We start from the raw sequence: 20,850 nt of genomic DNA, 5'->3' as shown, positions 1-20,850 counted from the left end.
CCTCGCGCATTGGTTTAGCATGCACTGGATCGCTCTTATCTGATTGAGAGGTGGATGAATGGCCGCCTCCAGTACGCGAATCCGACCGCTTTTCCTCCTCCAGATGTTGGCACGCTTTCTCTTTAAGGCCTGCTGCCGCATCCCGTAACGCAAACAGTCGCCGAACCACCTCAGGCGCCTTAGAGGGAGAAAAAACACCATTACGCAATGCTTTAGAATCTAATACCACATCAGCAGGTTCAAAGACACTGGAATATTTCCGAAAGGCAGCAATCACTTCATCAGAAAAGTGTCCCAAGAAATACAACCTTTCTCTATCCTGCCACGACTCCCAAGAAGCCAACAGTTCATCAAGCGATAACTTGCCCTTACATGCACGATAGGAAAACTGGCGAAGCTCACCCATTCGCTCAGCCGATAACATGGACCGCGTGTCTACCTTACTCGAACCCGATCCAGAATCTTGTGGCCTCGGGGCAGACGCGCCAACATAAGGAGGCGGAGAACGATCTAATAAATAAAAATCATCGTCATGATTATTAAGGACAGGATAGAGTGGCTGACGAACAGCATATTGACCCGAGACTTGTAACCTATGTTCTTTCTCTTGTTTCTCCGTCTGTTCTCTTTCCTCCTGACGCTTTGCTTCCTGCGCTCTCACATGATCATTCTTTCGTTGCTCTTTATCAAACAGCGCTTTCTCGCGTTTCTCTCGCTCACGCACTTCCTTCACCCATAGTCGCACACACTCAAACATGTCTTGACGCGCACGCCGTTTACACATACACTGTTCCACATACTCAATCTTACGTATATCAAACGACCCATACAACGGCCACCGTAACTCAGGATCCTTCTTGGTATATTTCCTCCATACTGTGCTGTACATTATGGAGGAAAGACCACGCTTCACATACATATCCCTATTAGGAGTCCCCTCTGGGGGAGCTGGAGCAGATTCCTCGAGGTTTAACCGGTTCCCAAAGCAGCAGCACCACTTACGGAGTGCGCTAAAAGCAGGCATGCTCAAAAATAATGCAGAATATGCAGTATTATCAAAAAAATGGCACTTAAACGTTGTGCTGTTCAAAGTTACACAGTTCCGGAGAAATATCTCCACATTACCTGCCTATATGTGTTGCAGCGCATATATTCTCACAATAATCAATACAAGATATGACCGGTCATCACAAATCAAACTCAAATAGCCAACCCAGGCTTCAAAAACTCGGAGCAAGTACCGTACAATGGTTCTTACCAATCAAGAGTCCAGATTCCAACTGCCAAGCTCCGAAATTCGCCCAAACGGCTGTCACGGCAGAACCGACAGAAGAGGTCTCAGTCGAGGACCGGCGCCACCCAGATGGTCAGCTCGGAAGGGAAGGAAGAAAAACCTCGGGATGCCAGGACTAAAGTGCCTCTGGCAGTGATCACATCCCCGGCCAAATTCCTCACCTTCGTCGCGACCAATCCTTCGAGCATCCGAGTCGCCGATGAGCCCCACGTGACGGGCGCCAATTGATGAGTACAGGCCCCAGCTAGGCCCGCAGGACACAAGGGTTCGCTCTTCTGTAAAGAAATCTATAAGGAAGTTGGCACGGAAACTGCAAAGTACAAAGACACGGTTTATTAACCCTTAAGGGTGGTCCTACAATCCATACAATACCCTTCAGTATTGCATAGAGTAGCACAAAGAACTTGCATACACGGTCCCCTTTTATACACAACAGAGGGGCTCATAAGTGGGAGGATACGACATGAGACGAAGAATGTTACCTTTTATGGACATTTGCAATACAAGATCGATATGTGGGTGGAGCTGACATACTCCTTAAGCCCGCGAAAACATGGTCAAGCAAGGACTAACTGATAACAGATGTGGTCAAGTCTGGGCATGCGCCAGACGGACAAAGGAACTATTTATAGACTGTTACTAGGCAGATTACAAGAGCAACTGACACAAAGATGAGACTCTTCTCGTGCTGGGCACGTGGAGACATGACAATACAAAATGGAGTCCAGACTTCAGTCAACATAACAAAGGAACATGTGTAAGGAAGGGAGAATTCATGTCTTTAGTAAATGCTTAATCACATCGAAGTTGCAATTTACAACACACTAGACCACCAGGGATTTTTTTGTGTGGCGTGTCCCCTTGGGCAAGGGTTGCTCCCATTTTGTGAGTATTAATTTGGCCGTTTCTGCCACCCTGAGGGGCAGATCAGATGATTTGTTTATTTGTAGGGCCACTAGGCCACCCGGGTTTTTTTTTAATGTTGTTGAGCGGCCCCTTGGACAAGGGTCGCTTCCTTTTATAGGAGGATGATTGTGGTCATTTCTGCCCTCTTTGGGAGGCAGAATAGCAGTATGTTTTTAGGCCCATCTGTCCTCAAGGGGGGCAGAAGCCACTATCCACTTGCATTTTTTTTATTTTAGTGTTTGGGAGTGGCCTCAAGGGCAAGGGTTGCTCAACTTTTATGGGGGTGAATATTTTATTTATACTCTTAGGCTCACCTACCCCTTAGCTTGGCTGGTGGATTGTGTGTGGACTGGTGCATTATTTGCATATGTGATTGTAATGTTTTTTCTCCTTTTTATTCTAGTGTAAAGCTTTTGATTCCTGTTCGCGATTTCGGCAGTGGTGTTCTGCAGTTTTGCGTAGTTGCATTTTTTTGGTAAGAAAAACATTTTTGTTGTATATACTCAAAATTAGTATTTGTGTCATGTATGAATGAATTTTTTTGTAAGTGGTGTCATAATGGCAGCTTATTTAGTTAGTGTTTTGTGCATGGAATTCTTTGCGATGTGTTTTTCATTGTTTTATGTGTAATTTTCTTTTCTCCTTCTTTTTTAGTTGGATATTGTTGATCCATACTGTGTCTGTTCAGAGTAGGTGGTGATGAATTTATCTGCTTCTGGCAAGTGAGTGGTATCGTTTTGGAGTATATAGGTATTTCTGATAAAGGTGCATTTTGTGTATTACTTATTTTACAAAGTGTTTGTTGTTGTTGACTTGTTTGACAAGTTACTTTTATTAGTAAGCAGTATGGCTAGCTGTAGAATGACTGCTCAGCAGGTGGTTGGTATGCTTCTTGAATCTTCCTCTGAGCAGGATTATGAGACTGACAGTGCGTCTGTGGGAGAGGAGGGAGGGGAAGATTCAGGCAGTGAGTTTTCGCTCCACATGGAATCATCGGATGATGAAGGTACTCTCAGTGCAGATGAAGCTACTCTCAGTGCGGATGAAGTGCCTGTTTTAGAGGAGGATACTGCTGTGCCGATGGTGCAAGAGGCATCTGGATTGCAGCCTGAGGCTGCTAGGCTTCCTACTGGAAGTGCTGGAGTCTGGGTTGATCCAAACATGGTGCAGCCGGTGTTGCCTGCCTTTAGTGGTGATGCAGGGTGTAGAGTGGATTGTGACCTTTTTTTGCCTATAAAGTTTTTTCAGTTGTTTATGGATGATGTATTTTTGGGTGAGATTGTTGAGCAGACTAATTTGTATGCTGAACAGTTTTTGAGGGACAACAGTGACAAACTTAGGCCCCACTCTAGAGCTACCCGGTGGACTCCCACAAATTTGGAAGAGATGAAGAAGTTTTTGGGTTTGACTTTATTGATGGGTTTGATAAGGAAGCTTTCCATGGCTTCATATTGGTCTACCAGTCCCTTGATGGCAACGGCCATATTTCCTGCAGTTATGACTCGTGATCGGTATTTTCTTTTGCTATGGATGCTGCATTTTGTTGATAATTCTTTGGCGTTGCCACGAGATCACCCTGACTGTGACCGTCTTTTTAAGATTCGGCCTGTTCTTGATCACTTTGTAGATCGATTTTCAGAGATCTATACTCCAGGGAAAGAAATATCTATTGATGAGTCTTTGGTCTTGTTCAAGGGCCGTTTGGTTTTTAGGCAGTACATCCCTAGCAAGAGGGCACGCTATGGAATTAAACTGTATATGTTATCTGAGAGTAGGACAGGATATGTTTTTAATTTCCGTGTGTACACTGGTAGGGATTCCACTATTGACCCCCCTGGTTGTCCGTCCATTTTTGGAGTTTCTGAGAAAATTGTGTGTGATCTTGCTAGAGGACTGTTTAACAGAGGCCACCATTTGTACCTTGATAACTTCTACACTGCTGTGCAATTGTTTAAGGAATTGTTCAAAGTGGACACTTTTGCTTGTGGCACAATCCGCTCTAACCGTAAAGGTTATCCAAAAGAGCTTGTTTGCAGAAAACTGCAGAAGGGACAGTGCAGTTCCTTGCGTAGTGATGAACTACTAGCTGTGAAATTTGTGGACAGGAGGGATGTGTATATGCTGACTACCATCCATGATGAGAGTACTTCACCTGTGGCTGTTTGGTGTTAGATTTCTGAAGTGCGCAAACCTGTGTGCATTTTAGACTACAATAAGCACATGGGTGGTGTTGATAGAGTAGATCAGAGGTTGGAACCTTACACTGCTATTCGTAAGGCTTACGTTTGGTATAAGAAGTTGGCCATACATCTCTTTAATTTAACAACTTTCAATGCTTTTGTTGTGTTCAAGGAGTTTTCTCTTGCATCAAAGTTGACTTTTGTTCAGTTTCAGCAATCTGTGATAGGCAGCCTTGTTGTTGTGGAACAGGCAAGTGTTCCTAGAGTTGGAGTCGTGGAGGATGTGGCTCGATTGAAAGATCGCCAATTTCCTGATTTCATTCCTCCCACATCCTCAAAAGACTTTCCCACTAGGAGATGTAGAGTCTGTTGGCAAAGAGGTACGCGGAAGGAGAGTCGTATGTACTGCCCCGAGTGTCCTTCTAACCCTGGCCTGTGTGTCCCTGCTTGTTTTAGAGTGTACCACACGCAAAATAATTTTTGGGAGGATACATGAGTGGTAAAGTGAACTGCCTGCTCTGTATTCTTTAAAAAATGTGATTCTGTTTCAAGGTTGGCATTAGTGTAAATGTATTTAATTTCAGATTTTGTGTTAGTAGATTTGTATCTATTTTCAATTTGTTTGTGTTTTTATTTTTGTCTAAAAAAAATCCTAAATGTGATGGTGGTGTGTGTAGGCTGGCGCTTGGCTGGTGGTGGGCGTGGACTGGCGCTTGGCTGGCGGTGTGCGTGGACTGGCGCTTGGCTGGCAGTGTGTACGTGGACTGGTGCTTGGCTGGCGGTGTGTGTGCACTGGTGCTTGGCTGGTGGTGTGCCTGGACTAGCACTTGACTGGTGGTGTGTGTGGACTGGCGCTTGGCTGGTAGTGTGTGTGGATTGGCAATTGGCTGGTAGTGTGTGTGGATTGGCAATTGGCTGGCGGTGTGCGTGGATTGGCGATTGGCTGGCAGTGTGCTTGACTGGTGTTGGGCTAGCGGTGTGCGTGGACTGGCGCTCGGCTAGCGGTGTGTGAGTAGTGACTTGCTGCTGGTCACTACACACACTGCTAGCTGAGTGGCACTCCATGCAATCCATCAGCTTGTGTGGTTGCTGTGTCAGGAATGTGGGCATGTGAAAGTGATGGGCCCTTGAATGGCGCTGTCTGCTGGTGTGAGTGTTGTATTGTGATGGGCCCACGGCTGGCGGAGGGAATGGTTTTGTATGTGTCACACGTATGAAAGATGTATGAATGGCCTGTAAAGAGGTTGGTGCCTTTTCGTGGCCTTACAGCTCATGAGCTGTGAGTCAATGGTTCAGTTTCTCGCCCTTTCAATTATTAACAGTGCATTTCATTTTTGTGAAATCACTTGCTTATACAATTGTATATACTGAACCATCACTCACCCTCGTGCCAAATCCAACCAGTATGTGTGTGTGCTTGAGGATTAGATGGCTGTGCAGTAATATTTGTCTTTCTGAAGCAGGGTGTTCCTTGTCCCTTTTTGTGAATGTTGTAAAGTGTTGTTTTTGTGCCTGGTGGTGTGAATGGTCTTGTGTATATCACGTATGAAAGGTGTGTGAATGGCCTGTAAAGTGGTTGGTGCCTTGCCGTGGCTTTACAGCTCACGAGCAGCGAGTCATTGGTTCAGTTTTTTGTCCATTTAATTATTGACAGTGCATTTCATTTTTGGGAAATCTCTTGTTAAGAAAGTCAAATATACTGAACCATCACTCGCTCTCGTGCCAAATCCAACCAGTATGTGTGTGTGTTTGAGGAATAGATGGCTGTGCAGGAAACGTTGTCTTTTTAGTTTCTCTTCCATGTAAGAATAACCCACCAACTGTAGATATTGTCGTAAACCCATGGGAGTCCATGGTGATGGCTCTCTTGTGAATTCCAAAAAGTTATTTTATCCACAATGTCCTGCAAACCTCAAAATGTCTGTCACATTTTCCTTGCAATATTGTGCCGAAATTCTCACGCTGTAGAAACAAATAACTAATTACGTCAAAACGATCTGGTTTTGCAAGGGGCTCAACTTTGTTTTTGGCCCGTGCTTGACGGCCATCTAGGGAAACCTACCAAACCCACACATTTCTGAAAACTAGACACCCGGGGGCTTCCACGGAGGTATGGCTTGCATGGATCCCCCAAAGTTTCCTTACCCAGAATCCCCTACAAACCTCAATTTTAGCTGAAAAAATCACTTTTTTCACACATTTTTGTGGGAAAGTTGTGGCATCACTGGGCTCACTCAAATTTCCCACCACCCAGCGTTCCCCAGGGTCTCCCGGTAAAAATGGTGCATCACTTGTGTTGGAGGCCCAAGTACCCGCGACAGGCAAGGGCCCAAAACGTAGTGAGGCGACATCAAAATTGCCTATCTCAAAACCACCTGGTTTTGCCAGGGGGGTCACTTGGGTTTTTGGCCTGGTGCCCGGCAGCCATCTAGGGAAACCTACCAAACCCATACATTTCTGAAAACTAGACACCCGGGGGCTTTCAGGGAGGTATGGCTTGCGTGGATCCCCCAACGTTTCCTTACCCAGAATCCCCTGCAAACCTCAATTTTAGCTGAAAAAATCACTTTTTTCACATATTTTTGTGTGGGAAAGTTGTGGCATCACCGGGCTCACTCACATTTCCCACCACCCAGCGTTCCCCCAGGTCTCCCATTAAAATTGGTGCCTCACTTGTGTGGGAGGCCCAAGTACACGCGACAGGCAAGGGCCCAAAACGTAGTGAGGCGACATCAAAATTGCCTATCTCAAAACCACCTGGTTTTGCAAGGGGGGTCACTTGGGTTTTTGGCCCGGTGCGCGGCGGCCATCTAGGGAAACCTACCAAACCCACACATTTCTGAAAACTAGACACCCGGGGGCTTCCAGGGAGGTATGGCTTGCGTGGATCCCCCAATGTTTCCTTACCCAAAATCCCCTGCAAACCTCAATTTTAGCTGAAAAAATCACATTTTTCACACATTTTTGTGTGGGAAAGTTGTGGTATCACCGGGCTCACTCAAATTTCCCACCACCCAGCGTTTCCCCAGGTCTCCCAGTAAAAATGGTGCCTCACTTGTGTGGGAGTACAAAAGGGGGTGGTGATGGACGGAGCATCAGAACCAATCAAACACTCACACCCAGTTAACAGATCTGGGTTTGATCCATCACCGTTCTTTAGCCCACTCTGCCACCCCAGTTAAGACATGGCCATATGCAAATCAGTCTGACCCTGTGCCTCATGGGAACAGTCCAGCCCGAACTGCCAAGCCATGTCTTCCCTGGACCGGAAACAAGCTTCCTAGGACCGGTTTCTGGCATTTCAGCCGTCTTCAGCCAGGTTTGCTTGAATCCAGTGGCAAAGTGAGCAAGGGACTCACGTCTGAGCATACCCTGCCAACTTATGGCGAACAAAGCAGTACAAAAGGGGGTGGTGATGGACAGAGCATCAGAACCAATCAAACACTCACACCCAGTCAATAGATCTGGGTTTGATCCATCACCGTTCTTTAGCCCACTCTGCCACCCCAGTTCAGACATGGCCATATGCAAATCAGTCTGACCCTGTGCCTCATGGGAACAGTCCAGCCCGAACTGCCAAGCCATGCCTTCCCTGGACCGGAAACAAGCTTCCTAGGACCGGTTTCTGGCATTTCAGCCGTCTTCAGCCAGGCTTGCTTGAATCCAGTGGCAAAGTGAGCAAGGGACTCACGTCTGAGCATACCCTGCTAACTTATGGCGAACAAAGCAGTACAAAAGGGGGTGGTGATGGACGGAGCATCAGAACCAATCAAACACTCACACCCAATCAACAGATCTGTGTTTGATCCATCACCGTTCTTTAGCCCACTCTGCCACCCCAGTTCAGACATGGCCATATGCAAATCAGTCTGACCCTGTGCCTCATGGGAACAGTCCAGCCCGAACTGCCAAGCCATGCCTTCCCTGGACCGGAAACAAGCTTCCTAGGACCGGAAGGCCCAAGTACCCGCACAAGTGAGGTACCGTTTTTCTCATAAGACTTTGGGGAACGCGGGGTGTGTGGAAATTTGTGGATCCACGCAGATTCTGGAACTTTCCACCACAGAAATGTGGGGAAAATGTGTTTTATTTGACATTTTTTAGGTTTGCAAGGGATTCTGGGTAACAGACGCTGGTTTGAGGCAGTCAAGTCACCCCATCCTGGATTCCCCTGAGTGTCTAGTTTAAAAAAATGTATAGGTTTGCTAGGTTTCCCAAGGTGCCCGCAGAGCTAGGGTTCAAAAACTACAGCTAGGCACTTTGCCAAAAAAGGGTCATTTTTCACTGCGAAATTGAGGTGTGACCACGTTGCATTTTGCGCCGTTTCCTGTCGCAAGCACTAGGCCGACCCACACAAGTGAGGTACCGTTTTTCTCGTAAGACTTTGGGGAACGCGGGGTGGGTGGAAATTTGTGGATCCACGCAGATTCCGGAACTTTCCACCACAGAAATGTGGAGAAAATATGTTTTTTGACAATTGTTTAGGTTTGCAAGGGATTCTGGGTAACAGACCCTGGTGGGAGGCAGTCAAGTCACCCCATCCTGGATTCCCCTGGGTGTCTAGTTTAAAAAAATGTATAGGTTTGCTAGGTTTCCTAAGGTACCCGCAGAGCTAGGGTTCAAAACTACAGCTAGGCACTTTGCCAAAAAAGGCTCATTTTTCACTGCGAAATTGAGGTGTGACCACGTTGCATTTTGCGCCGTTTCCTGTCGCAAGCACTAGGCCGACCCGCACAAGTGAGGTACCGTTTCTCTCGTAAGACTTTGGGCAACGCGGGGTGGGTGGAAATTTGTGGAGCCACGCAGATTCCAGAACTTTCCACCACAGGAATGTGGAGAAAATATGTTTGTTTGGACAATTGTTTAGGTTTGCAAGGGATTCTGGGTAACAGACCCTGGTGGGAGGCAGTCAAGTCAACCCATCCTGAATTCCCCTGGGTGTCTAGTTTTTAAAAATGTATAGATTTGCAACATTTCACTAGGTGCCGGCAGAGCTAGTGTTAAAAAACTACAGCTAGACACTTCACAAAAAAAGGGTAAATTTTCATTGTGAAAATGTGGTGTGTTTACGTTGGGTTTTGAGCCATTTCCTGTCGTGGGCACTATGCCTACCCACACAAGTGAGGTACCATTTTTATTGGGAGACTTGGGGTAATTTAGGTTTGTAAAGCAATTGTTATTACCTATTGATTTTTGATGCGTTTCTGCCTTCCAAATGAAAGACTTTGTGTAAAAAAGAAGTCATTTAGAAAAATGACCGATAATTCTCATGCTAGTATGAGTATTCCAATTCGAAAATGTGCAAATATGTACTGGTTCTAAACTCTATAAATTGTTCCCATTTTAGAAATACATAGGTGTCTTTCATACCGATTTTTCCATGTATACATTTTCCCACAATAATTGTTATATACCCGAAACATAATAAAAAACTATTGCAAATTGCTGCTCAGTTTTTGACTCTGGGTTCGTCGGGTTCTTGGTGAACCTACAAGTCCTATATATCCCCACAACCAGGAATGTCCAGCGGATGTAACGGTATATTGCTTTCAAAGAGCAGTCATAATCAGAAGAAGTTAAAGGTAAAAACGTTGACACAAAAGGCTATTTTATTCAACTAATTTTCATTTTTTCCTTTATTTAACTGTTAGTTTCTATAAAGAAACCTTGATGGATCTACACAAATGACCCCTTGCTGAATTCAGAATTCCGTCTACTTTTCAAAAATGTATAGCTTTTCAGGATCCATTAATGCTTTCAGACCCATTTCTACCCTTAACTGGAAGGAGGTTGAAAGCACAAAAAATAGCAAAAATAGGCTATGTCCCAGAAAAATGCCAAAACTGTGTAAAAAATGTTGGTTTTCTGACAAACTTCTGTCATTCCCTAAAAGCTGTGAAAATGGTGATCTCAGCCCCAAAAACCCTTTTTATGATACCATTTGCAGAGAAAAACCCAGACGCTTTCATTTGCAGCCCGTTTTTCCCATTTCCCCCCCCCCCAATTTTCTTTTTGCTGTATTTTGGCTAACTTCTGGGACCCCTCCAGGGGAATCTACAAACCCTGGGTACCTTTAGAATCCCCATGATGTTGGAAGAAAAGGACGCAAATTTGGCGTGGATACCTTATATGATCAAAACGTTACAGGGGCCTAAGCGTGCACTACCCCAAACAGCCCAAAAAAGGCTTCGCACAGGGGGGAAAAGGCCTAGCAGCAAAGGGGTTAATTTGTAGCCCTTTAGGAATAATTCCCTTTTTACAATACTCAATTATAACATCTGAGTGTAGCTCTGTGCGAATAATTTTCTTCCTAAGGTTCCACAAATTATTCCACTTTTCATCATCATTTTTTGATAGGGTTACAGTGTTAATTGTTTTAGAAGTGCCGCTTATTATTTTGTTGAATTGGTCTTCCGAAAACCCAAACGTACGAAGAGTGTCCATTGCACTCACAAAATTACTCTCCAGCTCCTAGAGCTGTAACTATTGTCCAAAAAAAAAAGAGAGTTTCCCAGGCTATACCAAAAGGGACCGGGTATTGTAATCACTCAAGATAAAGGTTTCCCTTTTGTGTTGTTTACTACTCCTACAATGAGATTATATGCATACTACAGTGAACCAAAGAAAAAGTACATACATTTCAAATATAGCAACACGTAATCTAGATTTATATTCTTATTATTTTATTATTTGCCTTTTTATAAAAAATTTAAGCAATATTGTATCCATTCAAAACACTTTTCATTACATATCATTGTACACATTTTCATAAAAATAAACATTTAAAGAATGGTATCTTTGACAGTAATTCTTTAAACAGTTGTTAGCAATAATCGAATGAATTTTATATACTTCTCAGCACATATCATAATATTAAAAACATGATTTTTATTAAAACAGATTAACTGTGTCCTCTTGTCGACGCGTTTCGGTGTATCTTGTAGTTAAAAACACCTTCTTCAGGACCCACAACATAAAATCACAAAGTGCTCTTTATATCAAACCAATAAATCTAAAAATAAAAATAAAAGATACATTGAATTTTCTTTGGTTCAATGTAATTCTTCATCATAATACTATAGCGTACAGCTACACAAAAACCTCCAAGCTCAACGCTAAAGTGCAATTATGTCAATACATGTCTAAAACATGATTCTACAGTGTACATTACATTGCACATATTGCTCAACCCTCTATGACAAATACATTAATTCTGTCAACAAGGGTATAGTATTCTGAAGTGGTTTCTAACTCATATTTTGACCCTAATAGCTGACCCTCATTGGGGATTCGGTGTGGAGTACGTTGTAGAACTGTAGTACTATTTTTATAAATCCCGCTGTATATATCTTCATCAGACCATAGAATCTAGGGAAATTTATGATTTTAATAATGCTATTAGCAATCAGGCTCCAGTGCAAGAAGTGTACATTAACCTCATAAATTATTTTAATATACTTACATAAAATGTATGACTTCATATTCTTATACTTTTTGAAAAATGATGGAGGTATAGATTTCCTTCGCCCTATTTAATCAAAGGATATATACAATTTCAATGAATATAATCAATTTGCATCTAGACCTATTTCTTAGTGCAAGATTTACATGTCCAAATTTAAAACCTACCATCCGGGCTTTAACAATAGAGAGGAGTGGGAAAGACTCATTAGATGAGCACATTGAAAATTGATGTAGAGTTATGAGTACCCACATAATAATCAACCTGAGATTACCATCAGATTTAGTTTATCTCTTTTATTTATTTTTTAATTTAATTTTTTATTTAAAATTGTGTTTACATATTTTTTTTTATAATTTTTTTTTTAATAAACTAGGTAAGCAAAGAGATATACAGCCAGCACATTAAGATACATATATAACAATACTTAAAAAAACAGTTGGGTGGTGTATAGAGGCTGCATAATACCAAGGAATTTGTTACTTAGTAGTAAGAACTACAAATATGCCAATGGTGGCAGAGTTGATATCATAGTTATTAGGTCTGAGTGTAATAAATGTAGTTGATAAAATCTGTACAAAAGCATAGATAACAATCTGACGAGTATATCTAGGACTGAAGTAAAATCGCAGATGTTGCTATAACTTTAGAGAGGCACAATTACAACATATGTTCAAAGCCAAATCGCTGATAACATTATGTGCCAACAGATATAAATTATGTTATGTTCAATATTAGGATCACAGAATTATCTATGTTAAAATAATAGTTAATATAGGACGTCGGTGTGCGCGACAATATTGGTTCAATAAAGTTTATTTAGGGATCACTCGACTATACATTAATTCAAACTACTAAAATGGCTGCATGTAGCATCAACACGCACGTTGACGCACGAGCAGAGCATTTATATGCGAGCAACACGGCGGTGCTGCTTTTTGCTTGATAAATCAGAATCCCGGTAGCAGAGACGCTGCGCGTCGAATACGGTAAGGAGACTTAATAGCTCCCGCGTAGTTAACAGGCGTTTTTACAAACGAGGGATGTAAGCTTATTTTTTAGATGCACCAACGGGGGCTCGAATGCTGAAGTAATGCTTTATAGGTGGAAACTAACATGCGCATAGACCTTTGGGTTGTTTTCTATATATATTTTTTATTATTTTGGTCAAAATGAAAGGCTGATGGCTACTATTTCTTGGAAGTCAATCCGCAACACAACCTTGTTATGCGGGCTTTATTATGATGAAATTGACTCGTAATAAGAGATAACGCTGTGACAATTTCTGACTCAGTGTTATTTTTCGAACGAAGGAAAATAATGTCTGTTATCAGATTAAACAAATAAGTGGCATTTGAAGAATAAACTGCATTACGAATGTGTAGTGTATTTTGAGAATCTGAAATATGGAGAAATAAGTTATTTCAGCCTAATCTGTCAATGCAAGTATGTAAACTTTTGACTGGCACACACAATAAATTGAATGTCTAGTGCGTCTGAACTCTTTAAAACATCTAGAAAGTAGGGTCTAATTAGGTGTGTAGTTGTTAAATAAATGTCTGAAGGGAGCCTAGTAGGCTAAATAGGGATTGACTTATTAACTAAAATCACCACTTTGGATGTTTTTTGACTTTAACTCTAGGAGTCTACTTCTGACCAAATTGAAAAAAGGCAGTAGTATCTTCAAAGGCGGGACATCGTACCGGGTTTTAACTAAAAAGGCTACGATTTAGAAAATATTTTGAAAACATTGGCCTCTCACGGGTGAGTGAATTTATATAAATCTTGCATTAAGAAATAGGTGTAAATGCAAATTGATTGCATCTATTCAAATTATGTAGATATTCATTGATTAAATAGGGTGAAGGAAATCTGTACCCCTCATCATTCTTCAATACCGGCTTTTAACTACAAAAAAGGCTACGATTTAGAAAAATTTGTGAAAACATTGGCTTCTTACGGGTGAGTGAATTCATGTAAATCTTGCACTAAAAAATAGGTCTAGCTGCAAATTGATTATATTCATTGAAATTGTATATATCCTTTAATTAAATAGGGTGAAGGAAATCTATACCCCCATCATTCTTCAAAAAGTATAAGAATATGAAGTCATAAATTTTATGTAAGTATAGTAAAATAATTTATGAGGTTAATGTACACTTCTTGCACTGGAGCCTGATTGCTAATAGCATTATTAAAATCATAAATTTCCCTAGATTCTATGGTCTGACGAAGATATATACAGAGGGATTTACAAAAATAGTACTACATTTCTACAACGTACTCCACACCTAATCCCCAATGAGGGTAAGCTATTAGGGTCAAAATATGAGTTAGATACCGCTCCAGAATACTATACCCTTGTTGACAGAATTAATGTATTTGTCATAGAGGGTTGAGCAATATGTGCAATGTAATGTATACTGTAGAATCAGGTTTTTGACATGTATTGACGTGATTGCACTTTAGCGTTGAGCATGGAGGTTTTTGTGTAGCTGTACGCTATAGTATTATGATGAAGAAATACATTGAACCAAAGAAAATTCAATTCTGAGCACACGTTCGGCATCTAATTGTATTTATCTTTTATTTTTATTTTTAGATTTATTGGTTTGATATAAAGAGCACTTTGTGATTTTATGTTGTGGGTCCTGAAGAAGGTGTTTTTAACTACAAGATACACCGAAACGCGTCGACAAGAGGACACCGTTAATCTGTTTTAATAAAAATCATGTTTTTAATATTATGATATGTACTGAGAAGTATATAAAATTCATTTGATTATTGCTAACAACTGTTGAAAGAAATACTGTAAAAGATACCATTCTTGAAATGTTTGTTTTTATGAAAATGTGTACAATGATATGTAATGAAAAGTGTTTTTAATGGATACAATATTGCTTAAAGTTTGATAAAGATGCAAATAATAAAATAATAAGAATATAAATCTAGATTATACATTTATTGTTTATGTAACAATTCTGTATTAAATATTGAAACTTAACTCTGATCTAGAACTCAGTTCTTGAGCAGTCCCAGTTTCTATTTTGAATTCTACTCTGCTAAATTATTGAGTTATTGATGAGGAGGGGGGTCTCTTGTCACTAGACCAATGACAGATCCTGGAGATGAACTATCTAAGGTAAAAATTGGGGTGCATAAGATGTTGGGGTTCAGAAAATGATTGTGGTTCCGCTCCCACATAATCTTATCTAACTCTTTCTTTGAATGGGTTCTATTACTGATATTAGATGGTAAAGAATTCTCAGGAAGAGCAGGTATGATTAGCAAGGTGTTCCAGGGGGTCGCCACTAGGTTAGGCATTGATTTTGTCTTTTGGTTCATAATTATAGGTGGTCATAGTGGAATACTGGAAACACTTTTTGCCAAATTGGAGTTACAAACTGTTAAGCTTTAAAGGAATACATTTGGTTCACTCTACACTTTGTTTTTACAAGTTGAAGGAGGGCTCTTGGTATGTAATTAGTGGGTTTACCCAATTGCCTCCATAGTGTCGGCTTGAGTTGCCTCGATTTCCTCATAGAGGTCCAGCAATATCTCTTGCTTAGTCTTTGTTGCAAACAAAAGGAGATGATTGATGGAGTGTTGAAACTTTTCAGACACCAACCCCCAGTCACAGATCTGGGTTGAATCCATCATCGTACTTTAGCTCACTTCGCCACCGCAGTTCAGATCCATCTATATGCAAATCAGTCTTAACCCCGTGCCTCATGGGAACAGTCCAACCCGAACTGCCAAGCCAGGTCTTCTCTGAACCTGAAACAAGCATCCTGGGACCGGTTTCAGGGTAACACCCCTCATCAGCCAGGCTAGCTTGAATCCAGTGGCAAAGTGAGCAAGGGACCCACATCTGGGCATACCCTGCCAACTTAAGGCAAACAAAGCAAACACATGGAGATGATGGATGGAGTGCTGAAACTTTTCAGACACTCACCCCCAGTCACAGTACTGGGTGGAATATATCATCGTTATTTAGCTCACTCCGAGTGCAGGGTCAAGACTTTTTTGCATATGGCTTGGTCCAAACTGGAATGGCATGGGGAGCAACAATGCAATGGATTTAGGCCCAGATCTCTACTGGGGTGAATGTATGACATTGTTGTGCATTCTGTCCATCAATTGGTTTTTTTTGCATTTGTCACCCCGAGTGGGATGGGTATGCCTAGACGTGGGTCCCGTGCTCTCCATGCCACTGGAGTCAACCTATCCTGGCTGATGAGGGGTGAAACCCCGAAACCGGTCCCAGGATGCTTGTTTCCAGTCTAGGGAGGACCTGGCCTGGCAGTTTGGGCTGGGTTCAAAGTGGAATGGCATGGGGAGCAAAAATCTATTGATTTAGGCCCAGATCTCTGTAACGGGGTGAATGTATGACATTGTTCTGCATTCTGTCCGTCAATTGTTCTTTTTGCATTTGTCTTCATTGCACCAGATTTTGACATGGCAGTTTGGTTACATTGGCGTGCATCTTTGTATTATGCTTACATAGTTGAGCTTGCTGCAAAAATAAACTATGAGGATGCATTTTATAATAATTGCTTACCAAAGAAAATTGTTTCAGAATATTTATAAAAGCCAAAAAAGCAAAGGACTAGCACTAAAGTAGCAAGTGAGCTTACAACATGGCATCTCCACTCTCTTAAAATTGAATGAAAGTAAATTCAGGTTTCCAACCCATTAAAAAATAGAAATTACAATATAGACTCCAAAGGGTTTAGAATGATTGTTAGCACCCCATCGCCTCCTATAAAGGCATTCTCACGCTGCCCGCTTCCTTATGTCTTGATTTAACTTAAGTTGGTTTGTTCTTGAGAATTAATTGAATTGATTTGAACCCCCGAGGTCTTCTCTCTTAGTGCCTGTTAAATCTCATTCTACCATTCCCTAGACCACAGTGCCTGATTGATCCCTTTGTGCCTGTTTGAATATTATCTAACGGGGCACAAGTCCTTTCTTCTTTTCTTCTCATCTTGTCCTCCTCTTCAGTGCCTGGAGCCATTTCAGCTTGAATTCAGGCTCCTCATGGGGTTCGGGTCACATTGCACTGCCTGTAAAATTCGGCAGCAGCTGGGCAATTGGGGGACACGGGACACCATGGTAGGGGCTACCTACTCAAGGCCTTCCAGTTTAAGCGTGAATCTTAAGAGCGCTAATGAGGCTGCACAACAGTGGGGCTCTGAGGAAATGGTCAATCTAAGGCCAAGGCGACTGATCTGCAGAAGCCACGTGCTCCTCCCCTCCTCCCCCCGGTGGTCGCAGCACATTAAAAAAAGTAAGGGCGCTATGATGCTGTGCACAAAGGGGAGGGGGTGAGTGAGCACGATGGAGTGGGATTAAAGGCGTGGCTAAAATAAATAAATTCTAAAACTGTTTTTGGTATTTCACCTTCAGGTATCTACATATAAAATAAGACATAGCTTAAATAGAAATAAAAGCAAGTTAAGTTAATCAGTGGGAAATGCACTATTGGACATTTTGAAACCTCTGTTAGTTAATGCACTGCAGAGGTCTGTATCCGCAACCAGAGAGCCAAAGAATGTAATCCTGGTTGGTGCAGTTGAGAACAGTGACTTGTGTATGTTTATTGGTGAGGCTCCAGTCTGTGACAGAAAGCACTGTGGCTATGTACGTCATTATTTTAAACTTGAATTACATACAGTATGAGATAGACTCCTACAAAATGTGCAAAAGTTTAGGATAAAAAAGTGCTTCCAAAATATAGATTTGAGCAATACCCAGGTGGTACATACTGCATTTTTGTTCATATGGTCGTTTAAAAGCACACACTTCACAGCTCAGTTGGTAGCTCCCTTACAATAAGAAGAATATATCTGTGTTATCAGGAAGCTTCTAGTGATTCCATCAATTGAAGCCAATATCGGCTTCTAAGCACCATTTACATTTGCAGATTGAACAGTTGTACACATTTACATTTCTTTTAGGTAAGCAGGCACCCTGGCAGGAAGGCTTGTTCACCTGTCTGCTCCTCCCTCAGTTTCACAGCACAGGAGATCTTCTGCCTCACACTGCAGCTAAAGCATTTCAACTCTCTGAATTAACAGTCCCAGGATGTCTGTCTATTCACAAAAAGTAGGGGAACTGTTTTTCTTAAATTAAAAAAGTATGGGAACGTTGTGCCCCTCAGATCCTGACCACTTTGACCACTGCCCTACCCCCCACACTCCCGCAATTGTTCCCAGAGGACAGAGAGAAGACGTAGAAGAGGAATGGGACAGTGCGTCAACAGAGGCAAAGAGGAGGCGTGGCTGCTGTATGGAGCATGCTGACTATCCTGTGTGTCATTAGGAGGGGTGTAAGAGCATGAGAACATCCCATGCTTCCACAGTGCTGGGCATCAACAGTGCCTGTCCCATAGAGTAGATCTATACCTACAGTGCCACTGTCATGGATTGTAATAAACATATATATACCTATGTGCATAGATAGATAGAAAGGTAGCTAGATAGATTGCTAGATAGATAGATAGACAGACAGACAGACAGACAGACAGACAGACAGACAGACAGACAGACAGACAGACAGACAGACAGACAGATAGATAGATAGATAGATAGATAGATAGATAGATAGATAGATAGATAGATAGATAGATAGATAGATAGATAGATAGATAGATAGATAGATAGATAGATAGATAGATAGATCACAAGGGGCCCAATTTACAAGAAACTAAAGTAGCGCGGTGCCACAAGTCATTTTGCTGTGTCGTGCTGCGTTAGTTTCAAAGCACAGGGATGCAACATATTTACAACAATATGTAGCATCTTTGTGCTTTTTACCTGCGCTGGCGTACAAACTGCTGCCATGTGCCAGTGCAGGCACCCTTGGTACAACGATGCCTGCGTCATGGGGAGATTGTTTGACTCTTCTTACACAAAAACAATCAATTGAGGTGATTTCCCCTTCCAATGCGTGCTGTAGAAGGCAGCACGCATTGAAAAAGGAAAAAAACGAGGGGAAATTAAAACATTTCTCCTCGTTGCGCCTCGCTACGCAACCCCTGGGATGGCGTAGCATTCTGACGCATTTCCAGGTTTACGATTGCTTGTAAATCTGGAAATGCATCAGTGGACATGGGTGTTGCGTGAAAAAGGGCGATATTTATAAGCACTCGTAAAGCCACGCAGAGTGGCTTTACGTGTGCTTGTAAATATCACGCAGCAGGTTGCTTCGCCGGTGCGTCATGAAACGTGACGCACCGGTGGCGCAAGAGACTTGTAAATAAGCCCCATGAAGTTTATGATCTGTAAACACACGATTTAAAATGGATATATTCAACAGAAAGTAAACATTGTTTTTGTTTTTCCTTACATTAAAAGAACACCAACTGCCTGCAGCTTATTCTGTCTCCCTCTTCAAATGCATGTTTTTGTGTGAACGGAAGCACTGCTGTGCATTCACTGAATTTCTTGCAATGTCTCCAAGTTTGTCAGCATCTAAATATGGAGAATCTGATATCAACAAGTTCACGTGGTCATTATTATGGATATCATTTCCTTATTTTCTGTCACCTCGTTACCCCAAATGGATACCCATCCTATGGCATTATTCGTCGCACAATGGTGGGCGAAGGATCATGGGGCGGCTTACAGCACCCATGGAGAGGTGCATTGTGGTTAGAAGCACACGCCTGGGAGGAGGAGTAACCCACCAGACCATTATCACCAAGCTCTTTCCGATAAAATGAGGAGTTATTTGCCATTCGACCAAAATCTTTGAAACATCACTGGCCTGGAGGCAGGATGAATATTAAAACAGGCCTGTTAGCCAACCCAGGCGAGCTGGGAAAGATGTCTGCGGGCAATTATTGCTTAGAACGCTGAAGATGTGTCTTTTTGATTGATTTATTCTTGTTATACTGCAGGTTTATTGCCCACGAGGGATATTTAGACACTGTACAAAGAATGAAACAAATATTTCAGTAATACTGAAAAGATAAATTGAATTAAAAACCTAAACATACTTTTATTCTCCAGACAATAAGAGAAGCTCTCTATTTTAGCACGTTCTGCCACAGAGAGTGCCCCACAGGACATATCAATGAATTAAACCAAAAGTATCAATTCTAATATTTGTTTTTTAACAGTTTTTAGTTGTTTTTACAAATCTTGTTGGCCTGCTTTGGCTTTTTCTGTCTCTGCTAGTTCGATCCTTTTCATCTTGAATTTAGACGATACGATTCGCAGTTTTGTGCATAATAAACCCAAAAAATGAAAGAATAATCCAGGATGTACCCGTACCCTCTGCTTTTAGGTTTTATTATACATTTCACTAAATTCTAAATATTCATACATCAACGAAAAAATGAATTGTTAGACTAAAATGTGCAAAAAACCAACAATAAATTTCAGGGGAAAGAGCGTAGAAAAAAAGGAATGTGAAAAAATGAAACAGGCAATGCATCTGTTATGTAAAACACTGTATTTACATCCTATCACGTCCACTGTGTAACCACACGGTTTTGGTTTGCCTGACCTTGTTGTATTGATTTGCTGGCCCTTACAATCATCAATATATTGAAAAAGCTGTAAAACGGGAATGTCCAATTAGCATTATGCGTGCTCAAAACAGAGAGACCTGGGACTGCACTTTTCTGTATTTATCATGTTCTTGTCCAATGACGTATGCCAGTTTGTAATGACCTTTGTGCCTGAACTTTGACATGCCATTTTCAGATTGCCATGTTTCCAATAGGTAGATAGGTAGAACTGCCCTGATTAGTTACTGGTAAATTCGTATTGCTCTCCTCTTCTTCATCATAGCCCCTGTAATGAGGATGACGGTCATCACAAGGCAAGTCCCTAATTGTTTTGATAAAGTATGTGTCTAAATAGGCACATCATGTATTAAAACAATTAGGGACCTGCCTTGTAAATAGATATGTTTTAATGTGTTTAAACCTTCTCCCCCACAGATTATGGTAAGGAGTAAAGGTGGGCTATTTATTATGTTAACCAAGTAAGCAGATA

The 20,850-nt window shown here is 41.7% G+C and overlaps 1 long non-coding RNA gene across 2 annotated transcripts in view; it reads right to left on the bottom strand.

Moving 5' to 3' along the window:
- The window catches only part of LOC146796594 (uncharacterized), a 201,071-nt gene that overhangs the window by 4,523 nt on the left and 175,698 nt on the right, over positions 1-20,850 (bottom strand). The window contains exon 5 of one of the 2 annotated variants that reach the window (XR_014969942.1): positions 11,261-11,392. The exons of the other annotated variant lie outside the window; for it this stretch is intronic. This is a non-coding gene — a long non-coding RNA (uncharacterized LOC146796594). Of the gene's footprint in view, positions 1-11,260; positions 11,393-20,850 lie in introns of those variants that run through there. 2 annotated transcript variants of the gene reach the window in all.

The sequence above is a fragment of the Triturus cristatus genome, chromosome 10, assembly GCF_964204655.1.
Source record: "Triturus cristatus chromosome 10, aTriCri1.1, whole genome shotgun sequence".
NCBI lineage: Eukaryota > Metazoa > Chordata > Amphibia > Caudata > Salamandridae > Triturus > Triturus cristatus.
The sequence above is the reverse complement of the archived record's forward strand: the minus strand, read 5'-3'. Positions and strand labels throughout refer to the sequence as shown.